The sequence below is a fragment of the Pipistrellus kuhlii genome, unplaced genomic scaffold (assembly GCF_014108245.1).
Source record: "Pipistrellus kuhlii isolate mPipKuh1 unplaced genomic scaffold, mPipKuh1.p scaffold_m20_p_14, whole genome shotgun sequence".
Taxonomy (NCBI): Eukaryota; Metazoa; Chordata; class Mammalia; order Chiroptera; family Vespertilionidae; genus Pipistrellus; species Pipistrellus kuhlii.
Window position 1 is genome coordinate 9243306 of NW_023425449.1, and position 19441 is coordinate 9262746.

The 19441-nt window shown below is 45.8% G+C and overlaps 1 non-coding gene across 1 annotated transcript; it reads right to left on the reverse strand.

Annotated features, from left to right (window-relative positions):
* Positions 1–4426: 4426 nt before the first annotated feature.
* LOC118718725 lies at positions 4427–4533 on the reverse strand. Its single transcript, XR_004987904.1, has one exon. It is a non-coding gene; the product is annotated as a U6 spliceosomal RNA (small nuclear RNA).
* Positions 4534–19441: the final 14908 nt, after the last annotated feature.

Here is a 19441-nt window from a genome sequence, read left to right on the forward strand (position 1 = left end):
GCGGCACAGGCTCCTCAAACATTTTCATTCCCTTTAAAATAAACAACACCGTTTCCCCATAGTGCTGAACCGTTCTTGCTGCTTCCCAGACTGAGAAGCAGCCGAAGAGACAGTTACTACTTGGGAATGTTGAATGCTTATGTGGCTCTCCTGCTGAATCTGACAACCCTTCCGCGCCAGCCACGGCTGGGAAATTAGCCATGGAAAGCTCTCTTGGAAACACGCAGTGGATTTGCTCATCAGGATTCACACACACACACACACACCAAAAACCCCACTTCATTCAATGACACTAAGATTATGATTTACATAGTGTTTTCAAAAAGTCAATATTTCACTCTTTATAAAACTGAGATAGAAGTGTCGTTAGAATACAGGCCTGCTTTTAAAAAGATTTATCTAGTTCAAGGAAAGCCCAGACCCGGGGCTTTGGAAAAAAATAGGGCACGAGACGTCGTGGATGACACACGATTTAAAATTTCTGGCGGGTGGAAGGTCCAACTGCCCCCATGGGAGGCTGGGTTGTAACCTGCAAGATCGCAATCTCCATTTCTTGGGAATTCAGGCATAAATTAGCATGTGGAGAACAGCTCAGTTGTTCCCTGGAAAGCTACAGCATTTTCTTCCGGTCTCCTTTCCCCCCCCTCCCATTTCAGGCTTGTCGCCCCAGCTTATACCTGCTCCATGGGCTCCCTTTCGCTTCTGCTTCCCACTGTGTCCCCCTACAAAGCTCCCGTCGTCCCTTCTGTGTCCACCAGTCTGTCCACAAGAGCTTGCAAACCCTTCAATGGTTAAGCCCCATGAAAGATACAAAAAAAAAAAAAAAAAAAAAAAAAAAAAAAAAAAAAAAAGCCATTTCTCTTGCCTCACTGATCAGCCACGTTTGGAAATAAATTGTTACCCTCTGTGGTCACAGGTATCAGTGATAGACAATTGGGTAAGTAATCTGACTGCAGCCTCAATGCATACCAAGGCCCTGACCTGGCCTCTTCTCTAATTAAGTACCAAGCCCCGGACCCACACCCACACCCACCTAATCACAGGCACTTAATATCCCCGAGAAAGAGGTTCTGTTCCATGCTTTACCCAGGAGGAAACTTAGATAAGAGAGGCTCCATAACATGTCTCAAATCAGGCCCCAGATTTATTGTAGTAGTGGGTCCAGGATTTGAACCAAGGTTCTCTGGTGCCCAGCTCTATGCAGAGCATGCTCAAGACATGGTGTTTTTTGTTGTTGGTGGTGGTGGTGACATTATTTCGGAGTTGGTTTTTCTTTTTTTAATATTTTTTTTAATATGTTATTTATTTCAGAGAGGAAGGGAGAGGGAGATAGGAACATCAGTGATGAGAATCACTGATCATCCTGCATGGCCCCTTCTGGGGATCGAGCCCAAAACCAGAGCATGTGCCCCAACAGGGAATCGAACCATGATCTCCTGGTTCATAGGTTGATGCTCGACCACTGAGCCACACTGGCCAGGCTCAGAGTTGGTCTTTCATTTGCATTCCCTGGAAGCAGATTCTGAGACACAGAAAACCCATATGAAAACGATGTTATTGGGAGTGTTCCCAGGAAAAATCACAAGGAGAATAAGGAAGTGGGGAAGGAAAAAAAGGAGGACCAAGAAAAGGGGTGACACCAAGCAGAGGAGACTTGGGGGGGGGGGGGGAAGGTAGAGTCCATCTCAGAGTTGTCCAATGAACAAAAGGTTGAGAACGTTTATATTCCCATGCCTGCCCATGCCTGCCCATTGCTGGGCAGAGGCAGCTCTGGGGACCGGTGGAGGAGGCGTGATCAGCAGGGAAACCTGGCTCCTTGGGAGCAGGGGCGAGGTGGGCTGTGTCCGGGAGAGGCTGGAGGCCGAAAGCACAGAGCATGCCGCCAGCACTGCTAAGGTGACCTGGAACACGGAGCCGCTAGGTAGCCGAGGACCCCTCTGCTTTGGCTGTTCTGTATCCGTAGGGACACCAACATAGCATCCAGGGCTGACGAGAAAGCAATCTGAGGAGAGTCACAGCACCTTCTTCCCGCCGGAAGGCCTAGGCCAGCGGTTGGCCAACCGCGGCTCGCGAGCCACATGCAGCTCTTTGGCCCCTTGAGTGTGGCTCTGCCACAAAATACCACGGCCTGGGCAAGTCTACTTTGAAGAAGTGGCGTTAGAAGACGTTTAAGTTTAAAACATGTGGCTCGCCGAAGAAATGTCAATCGTTGTGCTATTGCTATCTGGCTCTGTGGACTAATGAGTTTGCCGACCCCTGGCCTGGGCTCTGTTCCCAGTGTGTCAGCATCCTGACCTCGGAGGAGTCCTTATCCCTGTGGCCCTCAGCTTCCCCTCAGGACCACGGGCCACCTTAGAGGCCACACTGAGGGCGCTCAGGAGACACTGAGTGGTGGACCACAATTATCCTACTCCGTTAGCATCAGAGGGATTCGGGTGGTGACTGACCTACACGCTCGCTTCCCGCTAGGTCTCTCACCACAAGATTTCCTCTCCTTGCTCATGCTTCTGTTCTTCTCCCAGGGAGTCTGCTTCTGTGCAGGTGATTCAGCTCTCCCGAGGGAACCCATGACCGTCATGTGAGACGTGTTTAATTTTGCACAGTTCAATTGCCTCTTGGTCAGGCTGTACGAGGTGACTCTGCTTTTCCAGTGATACTGCATAGGAAAAACCACTCAAGATTTTTTTTTTCCCCCCTAGGAGGTTTAAAAGAGGGAAATATTAATGACTCATCTCTTTGCGAGGATCCATATTGTAATGAAGAAATAGCAAAGGGTGTTGTGTCCTTCAAAAATGTGTGAGTAGCCAAAACCAGTTTGGCTCGGTGGATAGAGCATCAGCCTCCGGACTTGAAGGGTCCCAGGTTCGATTCCGGTCAAGGGCATGTACCTTGGTTGCGGGCACATCCCCGGTAGGGGGTGTGCAAGAGGCAGCTTATCGATGATTCTCTCTCATCAATGTTTCTAACTCTCTATCCCTCTCTCTTCCTCTCTGTAAAAAGATCAATAAAATAATTTTAAAAATACATATATTTTTAAAAATGTGTGAATAAGTGCCCTGTCTTCCAGCCTTGGGATGTGATGGATGTTGTTAGACTTGTATTGCAATTTTATGATCTTCTAAGTTGGTTAGCAACGGGGATGAACGTCTGTAATGCTGTTATTTTTGGCAGAGCTGGGTGTGAGGAATGTGACCCCTTGGATGTGACCCTCCCAGATGCCCCAAGGTTGCAGGTTCGATCCCTGATCAGGGCACATACAAGAAGCAACCAAAAAAGGCATAAATAAGTGGAACAACAAGTCAATATTTTGCTCTCTCTCTCCCCCTTCTTTCTCTCTAAAATTAATCAATAATTTTTTTAAAGCTAAAATAGGCCTAAAGCTAGGCTCTTGTACCAAACAATTAGTGAATGGGGGGGAAAAAGTTATTGAAGAAAATAAATAAAATTCATGCCACTCATTTTATTGCAATATTTGCTTGATTGTGGTGGTCTGAAACCAAACCAGCACTATCTCCAAAGTCTGCCTGTCCTATGATATCATCTAGGCAAATGTTGAAATAATGTAAAAACAATGCCAAGTGTTCATACAGCTGTAGAACTTTTAAAGTGTTTTTAAATACACTGCTTAGATACATACTACGCTCTCTTCAAAGACTCCGGTGGTAGAGAATAAAAGCAGGAAAGATTCCTTGCTTTGCAGAAATTTCTTTTCTAAAAACATATATTTGTATTGATTTCAGAGAGGAAGGGAGAGAGAGACATAAAAACATCAAGATGAGAGAAGTACGCCCCCCTCTGGGTGTAGAGCTTGCAACCCAGATATGTGCCCTGGCCGGGAATTGAACCGTGACCTCCTGGTTCATAGGTCGATGCTTAACCACTGAAGCACACTGGTGCTGTTGTTTTTTATGTTAATCTCCACCCAAGGCCATTTTTTTTCATTGATATTTAGAGAGAGTGGGAGGAAGGGATGGAAGGGGAGAGAAAGAGAAAGAAAGAAAGAATTATGCGAGAGAAACACATTGATTGGTTGCCTCCTGCACTAGAGACCAAACCTGCAACCCAGGTATATGCCCTTGACCGAAAATTGAACCTATGACTGTTGGTGTGCAGGCCAACGCTCTAACCACTGAGAACACTGGCCTGGGCTTCAAAAAACAAAAACAAACACACGTTTTTATTGATTTGAGAGAGAAGAAAGGAGAGAGAGAAACACTGATCCACTCCCCCTACTGGGATTGAGTCCCAAAATCCTGGCATGTTTCCTGACCAGGAATAAACTAGTCGATGCTCATCCAACTGAGCCACACCGGCCTTGGCTGCAGGAATTTTTCTTGGATTTAAGGAACTTTAAAAGCTGCATTGGGAGCCGGCATGCGGAATCGTGCTTGTAAGTAAGCACAGCCTGATATTTTATTTATTTATTTTTTTTATGAAAGGCTTCACGAATTTGAGTGTCATCCCTGAACAAGAGCCATGCTAACCTGCTCCGTACTGTTTCCGTTTCAGTGTATGTGTTGCTGAAGCGAGCGCAGCGCAGCCTGCTTTTGTGGCTTCCAGCCCTTTCCAGAAACCCACAATCCTCGTTTCCTGTCCTCCAGGACCATCCCACCTCTTCCCACGCTCAGATTTCTGTTTCTGGAAGACAGCGTGTGCTCTGTGAACGTCTCAGAGCAAGGAATGCCCCTCACAACCCAACCCATCCACCCCCGAGAGCCACAGCACAATTAGATTTCGTTCTGGGCTCGGTCCAGGGACAGTGAGAGCTGGGACTCAGCCTTCCCCTGTTTTAGACAGAGGGCAGTTTTAGGGACCCTCTGTCTGCAGAGAACAGCTCGGGGGAGACCACTGAGTCTGTCTTACTGAAAGGCGCTTAGTCAGGACAGGAGGTTCCCTGCAAACCAAACCAGTGAGGACATGTTCACGGCTCTCCCTAGCGCCCAGCCTCTGGGCTGCTGCTGCTACTCCTTCTGCTCAGTGCAGGCTGAGCATGGGACTCGTGGAAGCACAAAAAGGGACAAGAACTTCATCTTTTCCAGTCTGGGCAAGGCAAGAAAACACTGCCTCAGTGCCCTCCCTCTGCATAAACTGCCAAGGCATGCAGCGCTGGTTCAGTTGCAGAACCCGTGGATAAAGAGGGGGACGGAGGGCACTGTACATTGTCTGCTTCATGCCTTTGTGCCTTCCTTGACTCCCCTCAATCACCTATTTGGATCCTACATAACTGTCAAGGAATCGTTTAAGCCCTGCTCATTTGATTAAATTTTCTTCCCAAATTTCTTTCTTTTTTTTTTTCTTCCCAAATTTCTTCAGCTGTAATCAATATTGTCTCTGAAACCCTGAATCAAATTGAATAGGACGCCTTTTATCAAAACGGATGAGATGTTGCTTAGGTACTCTAAAAGACTCTAAAAGGTTGGTGAAAGTGGAAATAATTGGAATTTAACGCACCCATGTTAAGCTTTTAATAAGAACTTCAACATGCGCATTTGTCCCTCCGTTCTTTGGATGACCCCCAGACCTGTCAGCTGCGGGGAGCTAGCACAGGCCCAAGTGCCATGCTCCCGGGAAGCAGAGTGCTGGGGGCCGGCGGGTAACGCGAGGATGTGTCGGTTGGTCTGCCAAGCGCACTGAGTAGAGAGTAATTAAAAGCATTCCCACTGTAATTAATGCAGAACTGCATTTTTTTTCTTTTTCACTAATTCCTTTACATGTCTTGCCAGACAGATGGTGAGGGCCTCAACATGTTCTTTTGCTGGCCTTTGCATCTTAGAGATCGCATTTTAAGTCAGCAGCTAATCGCTATATTTATAATTTAGAAAGAGTCTATGTGGCATTTTGGGGGGGGGGGGGTTATACTTTACATGGTATGTTCAAGATTTGTTTTCCCTCCCAAGAAAATTGAGTTCTCTATTGTGTTAAAAAACAAAACAACAAAAAAAAAACACCTCTACTATAGCCAAAACTGGTTAGTCTCAGTGGTAGAGCATCGGTCTAAGGACTGAAAGGTCCCAGGTTCGATTCCGGTCAAGGGCATGTACCTTGGTTATGGGCACATCCCCAGTAGGGGGTGTGCAAGAGGCAGCTGGTCAATGTTTCTCTCTCATCGACATTTCTAGCTCTCTATCTCTTTCCCTTCCTCTCTGTAAAAAAAAAAAAAATCAATAAAATATATTAAAGCAAACAAACAAATAAACAAAAAAACCCTCTACTATAGGCAGCATGAGATGGAGAAAACATAACAAAGGTTTGGAGATCCACTGGCTTGCTTCTTGCTATTCCCAACTCTGTGGCCTTGGACTGTTGGGGAGCACATGAAACTTGGTTGGAAAGCTTGTGAGGAGGATATTCCGAGAAAAGGGGAGTGTGTGGAAGGCCGCCTGCCCTGTTTATCAGAATTCCAACTTAGGGGAGACTTAGGGGAGTGTCAAAGGCCCCTAACTATTCCTTGACCTTTCCAAACACATCTGTGCAGGTGCAGACCCCAGAGTGGTTACTGGAATCTTTATGCTTAATCCCTGGATGCCCTTGACAATGTAAACATGTGTGTCCTCCCAATACTACTCACCCTGTTGATTGTACCTAAAATATAAACATTATCTCAATCTGTAATAAAAGCCTAACTAGGCAGGCCATTGGGGCTTCTTGGTGCCTTGAGCCCTTAGCCCTCTCTTTCACAGTGACACTGTGTCGGAGTAATCTGTTCATCTGTTGTTCAGGGTCTGCAGGTCAGACCTGGCATTGGACCAGTTAAGGAACCTCTCTCAACTTAGTTCCTTCTTATGTAAAATGGTGATTATAATAGTATTCACCTAATAGTCTTGCTAGGAAAAATAAATAAAGTACACACACACACACACACACACTTGCTTGGTTCACACATGCACAAATAAGAGGCTGGTAGTAGTTCTGGTAGTATTGCTGGTAGAGAGAATGCTCCATAATGATATGAAGGAGTGAAAGGACACTAATAACACAGTGTAAATTATCAGACCTTTTATATTTTAAAGCCAGAAGGACTCTCCAGGACCATTTAGAATAGGGGTTGGCAAACTGTGGCCCACAGGCCAGATTGGCTTGCTTCCTATTTTCCTAGATGACTTTTATTGGAACAGCCACACCCCTTAGGTTACTGTTATTTTTGGCTGCTTTGGCACTACGATGGTAAAGCTGAGCAGTTGTGACTTTATGTGGCCGGCGGCATCTAAAATACTTACTATCCGGCCTTTTCAGAAAACGTTGGACAACCCTGATCTATTGTATAACACCTAATTTTCCAGATAAGGAAAAAGGCCCAAATAAGAGGAGTAACTTGGCAGTCCCATGGCTCGCTAGATGTCTTGACTCACTTCAAAGCCTGAGTGGGGCAGAGAAAATGACAGTTCTCTGAGTCCAGCTCAAAAGGGAGTCATTGGTGGAGCTTGGCTCCGATCTAGGCTTCTATGAAAAGACAGCCAAGTGCCTCCCACAGGTGCCTCCCGGTTAGTCCACAAGTCCAAGTCTTGACATGTGCAACTTGTAGACCTGCCCAATGAGAAATGCTAAGAGAAGTCCTTCGGGCAAAAAGGAAAGGATGCTAGACAATAACTGGAAGCAATGTGACAAAATAGAGAGCAATGGTCAATGAAACTAGATAGGTATATACAAAGTATTATTATATTTTTTCTCCTATCAATTTAAAATACAAAGGCATAAGCAATAATTATAGACCTATATTAATGAACATAGGCTGTACAAACATTTAATTTATGATGACAATAGCCACCTGAAAGAGAGATGGAGTTGTATAAAAGCAGAAGTGTTTTATATTATTGACGCTAAAGTGGTAATAATTCAAAACAGATCCTTCTATATTTAAGAGTTGAGTATAACCTTTAAGGGTAAACACTAAGAAGTAGAACTAAAAAACACAGGAAAAGGAAATAAGACAGAAATAAAAACAGTACACTGCAGAAAAAAATCAAACACAGAAGAAAGCAAACATGGAGGAACTGAGTGCTGACTTCTCTCCCAGTCCTCTCGATGTAACCTGTGTCATATTAAGACTGCAGAATAAGCCCGGCTGCCTCAGTGGTTGAGCATCGACCAATGAACCAGGAGATCACGGTTCAATTCCCAGCCCGGCCATGCAGGAGGGGCATGCTGGAGGCAGCTCATCAATGATTCTCTTTCATCATTGATGTTTCTTTCTATCTCTTCCTCTCTGAATCAATAAAAAAATACTTTACAAATTCTTTTTTTAAAAAACAGACTGCAAAATAAAATAAAAATGAAATTCAGCCTATATAAGATTATTTTGAAATGCTTCTCAAGGAATTGAGTGTCCCAAACAGAACTTGTCCTTCCTCTTTGCCTGTCAGTAGTTGTCTATCTACTGTAAATTCTCCTTTCGCTGTGCTCCTGGCTTGCTGGATTCCTACAAGTACTTCTACAGAGCAACGCTGACGCTGACTTAATTCATTTCTTTAGGTTTTATTATGCTGTTGGATTTTTTTTTTAGCTACCCTAAAAGTTAGTATTCTTTTTGACCATGGTCTTACATTTACTTTGCGTAAAAAATACCTGAAGGTGTCCAGATAGACAGTCAGTGAATGAAGGGAAACTGCCTTATGTCAGGATAGAATAACGGGTGTCCACATTTGAAACTACCAAGTGCTTTTAAATGAAATTGGGTACCCATAAAACAAGATTTGGAAAAGTTAGGATGCTTTCTGCAGAGGACAGAAACCTGTATGTAGGTTAGGCCAAGAGGAAAGAGCCCAAGGCTTCAGGCCCTCGAACTATGTCGTCAGGTCCTCTGATGTGTCTCCAACTCTTCTGTGTTAGCTCTCCTGCTCCTATGTTGGCTCTTTTCTGGGACAGACGCTCCTGATGATAAGATGGCCACAGCGCTGCCCACTTCATGTCCTTCCAGGTTCGGTGGAAAGGTAGAAGGCCGGAGGTCTATTCTGGTTGGGCTGGCCATGGGACCTGAAGGATTTGGGGCACTTATGTCCTGGGGCCAGGGCAGAGCCCCACTCAGAGCACATGGACAGGGAGTGGGTTGAAGTGGGAGAGAAGGGAGTCAGAGTCCCAGGATGTTAGAGGTAGCTGAGTCCAAAGAAACTGAAACCAGGGAAATTAATAACTTCCACAAGGTTACAATTTCTTCATAGCATAGGGGTGAGGTAGAGGGAATGGGTGGGAAGGTAAGTCAAGGTACTCTGACCCCTCATGCAGATAGCTCCCCTCAGCAACCCTAGGAGAAGAGATTAATTAGTGTCTTAGGACTCTGATTGGCAAACTGCGGCTCACGAGCCACATGCGGCTCTTTGGCCCCTTCAGTTTTTAGCTAAGGCCAGCTTAGTTAAGTTAATAACAATGTACCTAACTATATAGTTTAAGTTTTAAAAATTTGGCTCTCCAGCAGCTGCCAGGCTGGGAGCGGCCAGGCCCGGAGCAGCAGCTTCCAGGCTGGGAGCGGCCAGGCCTGGAGCAGCTGGGCCCAGAGCAGCCGGGTTGGGTGAGGCCAGGCCTGGAGCAGCAGCAGCCAAATCCAGAGCAACTAGGTCGGAGCGGCAGTGGCCAGACCCGGAGCAGCTGGTTGTGGAACGAACTAGAGCAACAGAGGCCAGGCCTGGAGCAGCCAGGCCCGGAACAGCTTGCTCCTCGCCTGCCCCTGCCCCAAGGCTGCCTCTCAGACATGGCTGGAAACTTTTGCGGGAACTTGAGGGTCTGCTGAATCAAGTGATGAAGGCTTAGATCTGGATGTGTTGAGTTAGTATAGTGCTGGGGTGTTGATCTGTGAGTACCTTGGGTGGGGCCTGGATGAGGCTGGTTGACCTATTTGGAAATGTCTTTTATGTGAAGTGTAGCATTGGGCATGTGGAGGTATTATTGATATGAGAAAATGCTAAGTAACTGATTTACTATCTGAAAAGGGATTTACTATCAGGGAAAGGGAGGGAGGAAGAGACTGAACATAAACTGTGCACCTATGGATGAGGACAATGGAGGATGGGGAGGGGGCGGAGGGTGGGGTGGGAACCTGGTGGAGGGGAAAAGAAATGAGGAACCTTTGTAATAATATGAACAATAAAGATTGATTAAAAAAATTTTTGCAAAAAAAAAAAATTTGGCTCTCAAAGAAAATTACAATTGTTGTACTGTTGATATTTGGCTCTGTTGACTAATGAGTTTGCTGACCTCTGTCCTAGGACAAAAATATTTATCAGAAGGAGGCAAAAATCATAACTTATACTTTTTCTATTCTCCATATACTCCATAGATGTTGAAATAGATATCTGTATATGTATACATGTCTATATAGAGAGATCTTCTAATGGTATTATGTACAGTAGGTAAATATATATATAGACATATTAATAGATCGGTATATGTATGTCTATGTATGTATTCAGGGTGGGACAAAAGTAGGTTTACAGTTGTGAGTATGTGAAATAGTATATTCTTTTTAGTATTTACTTATTATTGTGTTATTTTCCATACAAACTATAAACCTACTTTTGCCCCACCCGGTATATGGCAAGAGAGAGAGAGATTGATTGCATTTTAGACTCATGCGTGACTAGAAATGTTTCTAAGTGTTGTTTTTTTCCCTTCCAATGAAGTTATAGGATAATTATTGTTCAACACCAGGAGAAGGAACTGATGATCTCAAAGCTTCCCCACAGTCTGTGGTGTTTTTATTGATTTTTCTGAAGCTATTTGCAAACATCTGAGTAAATATACAAAGTCAATAGCCGTCTTCAGTCATTGCTATTGTTGCTGGGCCAGGCCCTTGCATCTGCCCCCTTCCCACAGGCGACGGGAAAGTGCCAAATGCACAGAAACGCCCAGCCAGCTTGGGCGGTGTCTGGCTACAGAGTCACACACGTGGCCAGGTGCTGCATAGCACCAGAGGCTCACCTAAGTGTAGCCCGTTTGACCTATCATACAGGAAACCAAAGGCCATGAACCAAGGACATGAACATGGAAATCTCACACATGCAGCAAAGGAGTGGTTTTGCCCTAGTAGGGGTGTCGAACTCAATCAGAGAAGGGGCCAAAATCTAAAACCCAGCCTAAATCGCGGGCCGAATGGTTTACTGAACAGTCATAAACTGTCATTGTGATGGAAACGCAGCGGAGTGCAGTGATGACAGCGCGGTGCGGGCCACATTGCAAGGCCTGGCGAGACGGATTTGGCCCGCGGGCCTTGTGTTTGACACATGTGATAGAGACACAAGTAAATCTAATCAAACAGTGGTCCTAAATCCAATATTTGGCACTCTTTTCCCCTCCATGCAGGAGATATGCCTCCTTAAGGCTCTCGTTTGTAAGTTGGCTGCTCACGTGACCTTTTCACTGCGGCCACTACTGTTGACTACAGTTCTTAGGTGTGGTTCGCATGCTAGGTACCTAAAGGCGCTCTCTGACTTACAGCTTTATAAATTAAGTAATGAAAGGAACTGGTACAGCCACTTTGGAAGTCAGTTTGACCGTTTCTTGCAAATTAAACATACTTTAGCCATATGACCCAGCAATAGTGCTCCTTGGTCCTTACCCAACAGAGTTGAAAAATTATAGTGCTTCCTGTATTCTAGGCCCTGAGCTACTGAGGGAAGGGTAGGAAGTAAAACTACAAGTGAGCCGAAACCGGTTTGGCTCAGTGGTAGAGCATCGGTCTGCGGACTGAAAGGTCCCAGGTTCGATTCCGGTCAAGGGCATGTACCTTGGTTGCGGGCACATCCCCGGTGGGGGGTGTGCAAGAGGCAGCTGATCGATGTTTCTCTCTCATTGACGTTTCTAGCTCTCTATCTCTCTCCCTTCCTCTCTGTAAAATATCTATAAAATATATTTTTAAAAAAAACACACAAAAACTACAAGTGATATATTATACAATGTCTGTTTTTTACATAAACCCATCCTTCCTCTATAGTGAATTGGCAAATATCCTTAGACAGTCTCATCCAGAGTCTCTCTATATGGTTCAGATTAACTCCTTTCTTTTGTTCATCTTTTCCACCTCTCTCTAAGAGTTTGCACTGTTGATGGTAATTAATCCCAATGACAGGAAATTCTAAGCTTATTCATTCATACACAAATTCATCCTCTAAGTTCAGCCATCGTTTTGTCAATCATTTGGCAGAAACCCACACCATGCTGGAATTCATGAGATTTCTTCTTTTTCAGTATATATTTTTCATTGCCCTGTCAGCCCCTTTGCCTGGAAACTCAGCTCTCATTGTCCATTCTGAACTTGGGTAAAGTATTGAGAGGGGTTTCACAATCACTCATTTGTTGAAGGAAGTGGAAAGCTTCCAAACTGAAAACAAATTCCAGGTGGTTTAATTACGTGGAAGAGTCTCCTCTATTCCTCAGAAGTTCTTGAACTCTGTGATACTTCCTGTTCAGCACCGTTTGAGGTTCCCTCTGAAGTGGGCGTTCCTCTGAACTCCCACAGATCGCCGTGATCTCTTCCACAGTTACCACTAGAATTAAGGGGTTGCTAATGTTAAATAATCAGTCTAGTGTGCAACACAGGAAGTGGATGGTCCCAGGGTGGATCATTGGGAGAAGGTCAATGTGTCCCATCACCAGCTTCCTGTGAAGCTCTCCAGGACCTGAAGCTGATGCCCTGCTCAGGTGGGCAGACTGTTCAAACCCCAGCTTGTGCCCTCTTGCCGTAGGTCTGTGATGACCATTTCTTTTCCCTTCTCCTTTTTAAGAGGGTATTCTCCCCTGGCTGGTGTGGCTCAGTAGGTTGGGTGTCATCTCCTGTACTCAAAGATTGCCAGTTTGACTCCTGGTCAGGGTATGTGCCTGGGTTGTGGGCTTGATCCCCAGTAGGGGATAGGCAGGAGGCAGCTGATTGATATTTCTCTCTTTCTCTCTCCTTCTCCCTTTCTCTCTCTCTAAAGATCAGTAAAAAAAAAAAAAAAAAAAAAAAAAAAAAATATATATATATATATATATATATATATATATATATATATATATCAAAGAGAGAATGTTTTATTTTCAACAGTCATATTTAAAGCCGATGGCACAATCTTGAAAATTGCATAACGTTGCCAGTTTGGAACAATCTAAGGCAAATGACTTTCAGTCCCTATACTAGCAAATTTAGCTGAAGGCTGCTTCTTCTGAATTTACTTCATCATTACTAGGACTTAGGTCAGCTCACTAAAATCAACCAGGTTATTTACTTACTTAATAGAAGAAAACTGTTCAAATTATTTATCCAGTAGATGTCATTATTCTCTGTTCTCATCTCAAGATCCTTGATGCCACTAAACTTGGTGTGCGTGAGTGGAGGGCGGGTGAGTACAGTGAGTGGGCTGCCCACTGTGGAATCTGTGCAGCTGATGAAAAGACAACAACATCCTTAGCTCTCTGAAACAGTGCCGAGTGAGCGCAAAACAGTTAGAAAAAATGAAATGTACAGCACAGACACACAAAACAAAATGCTTTCTCTTATAAGATAAGGGCATATTATGAATAGATATAAGAAACATTAAGTTGAGGAGTTGACGTTAGCAATGAGAGGAGGAAAATCAAATCAAATGAGAGAAGCCCAGCTAAAACGTGATCATAAGGTAGTGAGAAGTAAGATGAGCTCTTTTTTTTTTAAAATATATTTTATTGATTTTTTTTTACAGAGAGGAAGAAAGAGGGATAGAGAGTTAGAAACATCAATGAGAGAGAATCATGGATCAGCTGCCTCTTGCACACCCCCTACTGGGGATGTGCCCACCACCAAGGTACATGCACTTGACCGGAACCGAACCCGGGACCTTTCAGTCCACAGGCCGACGCTCTATCCATTGAGCCAAACCAGTTTCGGCAAGATGAGCTCTTTTTTAAAAATATATTTTTATTGATTTCAGAGAGGAAGGGAGAAGGAGAGGGATAGAAACATCAATGATGAGGGAGAATCATTGAATGGCCGCCTGCTGCACTCCCACTGGGGATGGAACCCACAACCCCAGCATATGCCCCTGACCAGGAATTAAACCGTGACCTCCTGGTTCATAGGTGGATGCTCAACCAGTGAGCCCCGCCAGCCGGGCAAGATGAACTCTTTTGAGGCCTAACAAACGCACACATAAATAATAGTTTCAGAAACATCATCTGAAAGATAGGTATTCTCCAAAAGATATGTATTCTGTGATCAAGCCCATTTGGGGAACTTAAGTTAAATAAAGCTAATCAGGTTATTTGCTTCAGGTGTTCTCAGATTATATAATAGTAGTCTAACCTTAGACCTCAGCCAAGATATTTCCCAAAATTCTTTGCTCTTCCAATGCTCTATGCCAAATGCTGCTTTGCAAAAGCGCAGAGCAGGCAATGCTGCTCTAAACATCTCCTCCGTTACTGTCTTCCCTCGGGATATCCTTCAGAACCCATCCCTGCCTGTGCTGCAGGTCTCCTCTTCCTGCAGCCCATAATAATCTCCATTCTGATCGTATCGGGGTGGCTCTCTGGCCTTTCCCCAAAGTTCAAGAAGCAATAAGATCAAACTACTTTACTGTTGCTGCAAAATACTTATTTCTGCAATATTAATATCAGACTACAGCAGGCAGCACTAACTGGTTTGGCTCAGTGGATAGAGTTTCAGCCTGCGGACTGAAGCCAGGCTAGATTCCAGACAAGGGCACATGCCTGGTTTGTGGGCTCGATCCCCAGTAGGGGGCAGGCTGGGGGCAGCCGATCAATGATTCTCATCATTGATGTTTCTCTCTCTCTCTCTCTCTCTCTCTCTCTCTCTCTCTCTCTCTCTCTCTCACTCTCCCTCTCTGGAATCAATAAAGATATATATATATATATATATATATATATATATATATATGAACAAAGCAGGCAGACTTTACTGTTACTTCTGCATAGACTGTTTTCTTAAGGATGAATGTGTCATGATTTCTTATTTTCATCCTAGTTTTTGGTTAAGTTGACTTGAATAAATTACATGGAAGTTCCTTTCAGCCAATCATTTCACAGCATCTCATCGATTGAGGTTAAAGTAGCGTCAGCGATGAGAGAGAGTCATTGATTGGCCGCCTGCTGCAGGCCCACACGGGGATCGATCCCACAGCCCCAGCAGATTCCCCTGACTGGGAATAAACCGTGACCCCCCGGTTTTCAGCTGGGCTTCTCTCATTTGATTTGCTTTTTCTGCCTCTCTGACTGGGAGGTGAGGGTGGATGGGACGTATTTTACAAAGCATCCCAACGGCCCCAGAAAACAGTTTCTATGAATATGTTGATGCTTGATGCTTCAGTACATTTAAGGAAAAGTTAGGAGGTGAAACAAGGGAACCGACAGGCTTCCAAACACAGCTACAGGTCAGTTGGTTTCTTAGTATTGTCTCGCCCTGTTCAGCACTGGTATGCGATGGTGGTGATGGTGATGGTGATGATGATGGTGATGGTGGTGATGATGATGATGATGGTGGTGGTGATGATGATGATGATGGTGGTGGTGATGATGATGGTGATGGTGGTGATGATGATGATGATGGTGATGATGGTGATGATGATGATGATGGTGGTGATGATGATGATGACGGCAACAATGAAGAAGGAACAGAAGAGTATGGATGTGGTGGTATAGTAGTTACCTTATAAAGTCCATAATTCAGGCCAGGTGCCATGCTAAGCACCTCCTCCACCCTCACAGGTTTAACAAGAGTGGTCACTACAAAGCCCAACAATGCCCGTCCCACCTACCTCCCCTAGACACAAACTTTCCATCTTTACATCTTTACAAGGACTCGGCATGTTTGTAGAGTCCTTCCCGCATCTACAAACATGCCGCCAGCATTACCCTGACGATGCCTCTTTCTACATATATGGACTATGGGTTTTTAAAGTACCCAACAGAACACCTTGGCGAAAACATTCAGCTTTGCTGCAGTGCGAGGGGGTGTCCTCTGGAAGAACAGAGCCATGGGACAAGGCAATGCATGTTTTCCTCCTAGTTTTTACTTGACGTTCACCAAGAACCCACCATTTACAAAAGACACTTTCAAGCCCCCCGGGGTTGCAATCTTTGCTCGTAGCCCTTATCAGGGAGGCAACCGTAAACACACACATGATATGGCACAACTGCTTTTCTCAGGCATGAGAATCATGTCTGCCAAGAGCCCAGCCCACTGGCTCAGCAAGGGAGCCGCTTTCTCCTCCCGGCTCCTCCGTGGGAGTCACAGGAAGCTGCACAGAGCTGCGCTCTGTCTTGAAGGACGTGTAAGCCTCTTCCAGGCAGAGTGGGAGGCCACGGCGTGTGCTGGTGAGTGTTTAACAAGCCCTGATGTGTAGCCTCTGTTCATTTCCCCGGTGTACATTCTCCTGCCGTGGCAGATTTCAAGGTAACTGTGTGATGTCACTGGAGAGGGTTGGGACTAGATGTGCGTGAGCTGGCGAGAGCCGCAGGTGTGTGAATGCTTTCTAGGCACGCGCATCTACCCTCGGAGGTGGGCCTGCACTATAAAGGGAAGTGTGAGTGTGACAATGTCTGCAGACTCTTATCCTAACTTTCTCTCGAATACCTTTGTTTCTTCCTGGTTTTCTTTTCCTTCTGTATCTGGCATCAGAACCAAGCGTTGGCCCTAACCGGTTTGGCTCCGTGGCTAGAGCATCGGCCTTCGGACGGAAGGGTCCCAGGTTCGATTCTGGTCAGTCTATGCAGAAGCAACAGATGAAAGGAACAGCACACGCAAAGGCACGGAGGTCTGAAAACATCTGGTGATCGCTGGGCTCTTGTCCTGCGGAGGGTTGAGGCAGGGGCTGGAAAAGAGAAGGAAATGGAGAAGCATGCTTGGTCTGAACGAGTGAATCCACAAGAAGACAGGTGCCCCCTGTGCTGGGAGGAGCGAGTCATGAAAGGAGAGTTTGGCAAGCAGTTTGAGGAGAGATTGCAAAAGGCGTTGAATTTGCACAACCGTCTCTTATGCAATCGATAGCGATCTGAGCCATCCAGGTTTTAGGGGAATAACCGGAGGACAGGCGGACTGGAAGTAGGGTAACTGGTTAATACATTTTTCCAAACAGTCTGGAAAGGAGAGATTACCAGCCGATGCTTAATATCTTTGGGCCACAACTCAACCATTTTAGTACCACTCACATATTCTCTACCTCAGGGGGTTATTTAACTCAGGTCTCTGGGACACAACAAAAGGAACAAAACAGAACTAAATTTAAAAAATATAAACCATACAACCTAGCGCGTGGCTTCATCGAACATAAATGTGCTTTTTTTTATACACAGCAAATTCTTTTATGAGTCCCTGTCCCTCCACCACTCGGGGTGGCTTATCTGCTTCTGCTTATCTCCCATTGCACATCCTTACGCCCTCTTCCTGAGGATCACACGGGTCCTGTTAAGCTCTCCGATCGGATCGGTTCTGTATTTGCTTGATGTTCGGTTACACAAGCGCTCACCCCATGTAACGCCAGGAGAGTTTGTTTCTGCAGCTGCAGCAGCCCTGACGCTCAGGAAGCTGGGCCAGATCTCCTTGGCACTCGGCCTTGGACCTGAACTCCACATCCACTCTGGAGACGGCACACTCTCCCAGGCCCCCTGGCCTGAGCAACACCCTGTCCGCCTGCCAGAACGATGGCCCTGGGTCCCTGTCAGCTGCCTGGGTGGACAGCACCCAGCTGAGTTCTAGCACCCTGCTCAATTGGGGTCCATCAGAGGGGCAGGGAACGGCAGCCTCTGTGGCTTTGCCTCCGGTGTGTGGATGCTTTTCCAGGTACACGCATCTACCCTTGGAGGTGGGCCTGCACTTCATATAACGGGGCGTGTGAGTGTGACAGTGTCCACAGACTCCCATCCTAACGTTCGCTCGCACACCTTTATTTCTTCCTGATTTTCTTTTCCTTCGGTATCTGGCATCAAGCTTTGGCCCTAACCGGTTTGGCTCCGTGGCTAGAGCATCGGCCTTCGGACGGAAGGGTCCCAGGTTCGATTCCGGTCAAGGGCATCTACCTTGGTTGTGGGCACATCCCCAGCCGGGGGTGTGCAGGAGGCAGCTGATGGATGTTTCTAACTCTCTATCCCTCTCCCTTCCTCTCTGTAAAAAAAAAAAATCAATAAAATATATTTAAAGAAAAAAGAACCAAGCTTTGACTCCTAAAGGCTGGGACCATGTTGGCCAGCTCTGTTAACGCCTGTGTCTCCAGCAGGTGGGGATAGCAGCAGCAGCAGAGCAGGGAGGTGAGCTGAGAGAGGGTGGAAAAGTCCACTGCAGCTTCTCCCCCCTCCATCTCAGCTCCGAGCCAAGAGGGCAAGTCTGCTCCCTTCTTCCCAGGCGTGCTGGTATTCATGCCAAGCCACGTCTCCAGCTACACTGGAACGCCGTGGTTCAGAACGCGGGCCCGAGTCTGATCACCTGCTTTAAACCTTGCTCTACCCCCTGCCAGCATGGTGACCTCGGGAGGGTGGCTAGATTTAGCAAACACAAACGAATGCAAACAGGCCGCCAATTTCAATGATCAGATTAATGATAAATAATGTTTAGTATGAGTATGCCCCATGCACTATTTATATTATTCTATTACTTTGTTATTTATCAAATTCGACTGGGTGTCCTGTATTTTACCTGGCAAATCACTTAGTTTCTGTGTCAAGTTTCAAATTATCCAGACCTTGAGAATAATGGGGTTCTCTGCCAGAAAGGGTTGCCTTGAGGATTTAATGAGATGATATATGTAAAACGTTAGGAATGCCTCCTGGCACAAATGGATAAGTGTTCCGGGGATATTCAATATAGTAAAGTACGTGGACTCTGGACTCCGGAGTCATTCAGACCAGGTTATAAGATGACCTTGGGCAAGACATTTAACTTCTCTCTGCCGCAGTCTCACCTTCTATAGAATGGGATAATTCTAGGGCTCCCCTTGCTGTTGAGAAGAGCAGATAAGACAACATTTGGAAATCACTTAGCCCAAAGCCTGGCTCCAAGTAAATGTGACAAACGGCATCATAAACAGTCATGGGAGCACCCTCCCAGCCTCCCTCTGAGGGCCATTTTTGCTGAGCATCTTCTCCCTCCTATTTCCGTGGGCACTGGCGTCTCTTCCTCTGAATGTCTGCAGTCCTTGTTGGTTTCACTACTTTTGTTCTTTAGATTCCACATGTAAGTGAAATCATATGGTGTGGGGCACGGCTACAGGGTTTGGACAGGTTCAAGCCTCGGATTCTTGAGAGGGCCCGCTCATGGCCATGTGCAAGCCCCAGCTCGGAGGGCAGAGCCCTCCCCGCACAATGATAGCCAACAGCTGGAGTTGTCCGAACACGTGGCCCCTTGTGCCTGAGTGAGGTAGGTTTGATAGAGTTCAGGTGCATGTAGCTGAGTCGGATGGAAAACCACGAGAAGGTTGTAAACATCTTGATCACGCCCTTCCTTTGCCTCCTGGCATCTGCTCTAAAATAAAGACACGGCTTGTGGTGTGCGGCA